Source organism: Prunus mume, linkage group LG3, assembly GCF_029339155.1.
Source record: "Prunus mume cultivar Tortuosa linkage group LG3, ASM2933915v1, whole genome shotgun sequence".
Taxonomy (NCBI): Eukaryota; Viridiplantae; Streptophyta; class Magnoliopsida; order Rosales; family Rosaceae; genus Prunus; species Prunus mume.
Genome location: NC_142700.1, coordinates 10,293,386 through 10,298,535, shown reverse-complemented (window position 1 = coordinate 10,298,535; position 5,150 = coordinate 10,293,386). Strand labels below are relative to the sequence as shown.

The 5,150-nt window shown below is 35.5% G+C and overlaps 1 long non-coding RNA gene across 4 annotated transcripts; it reads left to right on the top strand.

Moving 5' to 3' along the window:
• Positions 1-230: 230 nt before the first annotated feature.
• LOC103325685 (uncharacterized) lies at positions 231-3,206 on the top strand. Of its 4 annotated transcripts, none has more exons than XR_016125694.1 (6): positions 232-524; positions 633-826; positions 1,467-1,530; positions 2,070-2,574; positions 2,736-2,792; positions 2,872-3,206. It is a non-coding gene; the product is annotated as an uncharacterized LOC103325685 (long non-coding RNA). The 4 variants fall into 4 exon arrangements; XR_016125693.1 differs by having other exon boundaries at positions 234-524; positions 2,070-2,137; positions 2,290-2,792; XR_016125692.1 differs by having other exon boundaries at positions 231-524; positions 591-826; positions 2,070-2,792.
• The last annotated feature ends 1,944 nt before the right edge of the window (positions 3,207-5,150 follow it).

The following is a 5,150-nucleotide window of genomic DNA, read 5'->3' as shown; positions in this document are numbered from 1 at the left end:
TTCCGCAACACTACATAGGCATCATCAAAATGAAATACCGATGCGGTTAGTGTATTAGGCATCGATTTTATAAATAATAAGACTAAAAGTATATAAAGGCATCAGCACAAATTTTTTATTTTTCCTACCGATGCCATTGATTATACTTAACATCTATGATAGAAATATACTAATACGTAAAATAATTGTGCGAAAAATAAATTTAATCGCCACATTTAGCTCCAACGCCAAAAGTCAAGTCAACCCTAACCCAAAATTTTCACGCTCTCCCTCGCAAACTCTGCCCGAAACTTCGTCTCCCTCTCAAAAATTTCACTCGCTCTCAAATTGTCACCCCCAGTTACTTCGTCCACTTCCAGAGCCCTCTCTGACCCTAAGCTCACGCACTCTCTCTCTACCCAAAACCCTTTCTGGCTCTATCTGATTCCAAATCCCTTTTATTATCTTTAACCCCAAACGAGCTCATTCTTTCTCATCTAGAAATCCTCTTCGTTCCTAAACCCTCTCACGACTGCAATCGCAAGGTAACCCTAACTCTCTTTATTGCTCTTTTATTTTCCAGATGTTATAAAAAAGTTCTTTCAATTTAGCCTTGCAGAACCTCACGGCTGCAACCCTAATTTGATTCCCAGAAACGCAAGAAAGGTGCTGTGGATCATGAGGTTGGAGAAATATTGAAGGATTTTGCACAAAAAGATCTGGATGATGAGTTCAACAAGATTGATGATCTGAAGAAAGAGAGTAATATTATTAGGCTGGACTTGGACATGGGGTTCTTCAAAGATCACAAGGAGGAAGTGGATTTGGAACTTCGACTTGGGCATCTGTAAGTGCAAAACTTCGCCTACTTGTGTGGGAATTTATCCCAACTTAGTTTAGATTTGTTTTTATGCTGCACTTTATTTTTAAATTGAAATTTATTTTCCCCTTTCTTCTTAATTAGCTACCCAACAATGAAAACAGAGATGCTTTGAGAAGGTTGATTTTTGTATGGATCTAATATTGGGTGATTACTATTAGGACTATGCAAACCCTTCCTTTTGGCTTTTTCCTTTGTCAGTTCATTTGTTGACTTAAGCAGTTTCTAGCTTAATTAATCTTGAAATTTTCAGTTTTTATTGTTCTAATTCCTCTATTGGTAAAGTGGGGTTACCGGTCATTTTTCTGGTGAGCATGCAGTATAGTTGAATGATCTGCAGCTGTCTCATCTGGCTTTAACCTTTTTTTTGTAGTTTACAAAGAGAACTTGAAGTGATCATAAATATGAGAGCTGGCCCTGCAGACTTCACTAAATTCAAATGTTTTCATGAAAACATACAAAGAAGAAATTAAAGTTTCTTTCAATTACTTCAATTTATGTGCTACCAGATACTACAAAGTTTCAAATTCTTTCAAAAGTTTAATTTATATTTAGATTTTTTATTATTCATTTTGCAGAATCTAATGGTGCTTTGGTTTGTTTTTAGAAGAGGTGCCATGTGATTGGTTGAAGTTGGAGAAAAGGCTGGGTGAAAGAAATGTGGGAAAGAGGTAAAAGTCAGCTTCTTATTCCCTCTTTTTTTTTTTTTTTTAAAGCTGGGTGTGGATCTGCCTGAAAATGGTGCTGCCCAAGTGTTCAATGAAAGGTCTGTACACAATGTTTGAGGCAGGTGCTTTGTTTTGATTATGATTCATAATTTTTTTCCTTTCTGATTTTAATTTTCCGTTTGAGGCTGGTGCTTAGTTTCTTTGTTGTATTTTTTTTTTTTTTTTTTGGGAGGGTGGGGCGGGGTGGGGGAAGGGAATAGTTATGTATTGATTAATTTCTTATGTGGGATTCTTCAAGGGTTGTGGATAATTGATTAATTATATCTAGCAAGTAGCTAAAACAGTAAATCTAAACTATTGGGCTTTGCTTCACAAACCCTGTTATGTTTTGTGAACAAACGAAGACTTTAGATTGTTGCTGGGCTAATTCTGTATCTGAAAATATTATGAATTCTTCAAATTTAATCTATTGCTTGATGTTGTGAATTTTTGGAACTCTGTTTGGTTTGCCTAATCTCCTTACGTTTTGTGTCAAATTAAAGATATTGAAGAATGTGGAATGGCTGGAGTAGTTTCCCTTAAAGGTGGAAGATTTCAAGCGCTTTGATGAGTAAGACATTGAATAGTTGCTTGCTTTATTTATTTATTTTTTTTTTTATCAGTAAGCACAAATATAAGAATGGCTTTAAGGTATTTGTTTTAATTTGTTCGTTTAATCCAAAAGTTCTTTACTTTGGTCATGAATTCCTTGTTTTCCTGCAGCTTATAGGTACCTGGTGATCTCTCTCTCTCTCTCTCTCTCATTTGCGCAAAACCTTATTTTCTTGTTAATTTGAAATGTAAAATTTCATAGACAAAAGAAACCAAATCTGTTTTGGGTATCTGTTGTGGCTCCAATGGAATAAAACCTGCAGGTGCACTAATTTTGTTTTATATACACTTTCCTTGCACTTCTTATATATATCAGGTGGGTGACTGTTTTCAAAGGTGGAATTGTTACAGGCCTTATTGGTTTAGCTGTAATGTATGTGGGGCTATGATGTCCAGGTTGGTTAATGTATTGAATGATGATTATTGAATATTGGCCTTATACTTGATACTGCAAAAGTCTGAGAGTACATGTCAAATGCTTATTTTTATTGGAATTTTGTCATCTGTTTGTATCATTTGTGCTTTATTATCTTTAGTTTTCATTTTTTTATTTGTAGCTTATAAAAAAAACAAAACAAAAGGGGACTGCTGTGTATGGAAGGGCAGAACACTTGGTAAGTATATGGAGAAAGTGTTTTTTGTCGTCTTATATGTGTATGCTTCTTTATGCTGACTTTGGTTCATCTTAAATAGAAAGAGAAGAAAATAGTGAGAAGAAAATAGCGGAGAAGGATGAGGAAATTGATAGAGCTCTTCTATGGAAGTTTGCACATGAAGATAGGAATGGGAAGATTGGCTTTTTGTTTGTACTAAGCATTCTCTCTCTTCATTTTACATGTCCTTTTTTTTTTTTTTTTTTTTTTGCTAGTATTTTGGTTATAGACAAGTATGGATCATATGTGGGTTTAGAAAAATAGTGATTTGTGGAAAGTGCTGGATATATATATATATATATATATTTCAAGTATGGATGTATTTAAAATTATTTATGTGAAAAATGGAAATTGCTTACACTTTATTAGTAACAAGGATGTCTATTGTGTATAACAATCCCAGTTTTGCCATAACAATTGAAGTTAAAAATTAAAAACAACATCAGCACAATTTGGGAACCGAAGCCTATAATTTGAAAGGTCAATAATATATAATATTTGTAAAAAGTCAAATTTTTGTTGGTTTTTCACTTCAGCATAAGTACAAAAAACGAATGCGTAAAACATAATTTGCAACAACAGTGACATCTTTTTTGAAGTGGTAAGTTAGCACACGCTTCAGTATAAACAAAATCATTGATGCTATAATGAGTATTTAGCATCCGTGTTGATATATTCCCTGATGCTATTTAAGGTTTAGGCATCAGAGGTCAACACTCTTTTTGGCATATGGTAACAACTTACGCATCGGTGACTAAGGAAGAAAGAAGTAGTAAATCATCTTTAGCGACAGGGAATGTCCGAAGCGTATCATTATATCATATGCATCGGTTCCCAATAGTTCGGTTCTTAGGTACCTTTAGCAACGGAGTTTCACCGAAGCTAAAGGTCAATTTTCACATAGTGTCACTTCCCTATTTTCTTGAAGGAAAACCTAAACTTTCTTCCAATTTAACTGCTCCTTTGTAAGAGTTTAGAATTGTGATGGTTAGTTTTGATTGTCTATTTGAACAACTCCCTGCTTCCCACTTATCTTTTTGAGATTGTAGTTTGCTTATCTCTTGGAAAGATCACATGCTATGATGCAGAATTGTATACAAAAGGATTATGATCTTTTAGCCCCAGAATTTCAGAGAAGTCTTTCTGCTAATGACCTGCTTTCATTTAATTTCCAATCAACTCTCTTGTGATAGTTGAAATTGTTGACTTTTCTAAGTAAGGTAGTCACGTGGGTTCTGAGAATAGGCTTTCCAAAAAGATATGATGACCTTGCACTATGGGTTTTGAGATCAGTGGTGAGCCAGAAGCTGGGCCCAATCCAATTTTTCTTTCAATTTTTTATTGATCTACTTAAGTGGTTGATTGCCATTTAATCTTGACGTTTTTACAAGTCTGCCATTTTTGTAAAAGACATGGGCCTTCTGATCAGGTTTTGGGCTTTCTCTATTTTTTTGAATCGAAGCCCAGTTCTTCATCTTTTCTGTTTTATGGGCCCTTGTGAGAAGTGGGCTGGCGCGTGGACCTCTTTTCTGGCCCAAACACGGTGAATGTTGTCTAATGCTGGTTTAGGCAAGGGTTTTGGGCTGAGGCGATTACTTATGCATGTCATCTTATTAATCGATTGCCGGCTACTGTGAACGAGGGCAAAACACCCATGAAGATATGGTCCGGTATACCTTGTACTGATTACAAGTATTTACATACATTTGGTTGTCCTGCTTACTATCATGTCAGGGAAAGCAATTTGGATCCAATAGCAAAAAGAGCTCTATTTATGGGCTTTGCACTGGCATGAAGGGATACTCCTCAAAATTGAAGCTGCTTGCTTACTCCTCAGAATTGATGACATTGTAAGTGGGATCAAGAAGAAGCAGCCTCCTGGTGCCAAAGCTCCTTCCAAGCCTCAAGTTCAGACAGAAGGTGATGCGGATAATGAGCAAATAATTTTCGATTGAGTATCGATAGCACGTGGGTCTCTTGGTGTGAATGAGGTTTTGCTTTAAAGAAAGAAAAAAAATAGAGCATTATAAGTTTGGTGAGGATATTTATAAGAGCATCTCCACCCACAAGGGCAAAGTCTAGGGCAAGGGCAAGCAAGGGCTGTTACTATTCACGTGAATAGTGTCAGCCTTTGCATTTGTGGTTCCACCCACAAGGGCAAAGTCTAGGGCAAGTCTAAGGCAATTACTATTCATTGTACTTTATTTTCAATTTTTTTATAGTTTAAACCATTAATTTTGATAATCTTTTGTAATTAAATTTTCGGATAAGATTTTCACCCTCTAAAATTGTGCCACGTCTGATGTAGAACAAATGTCA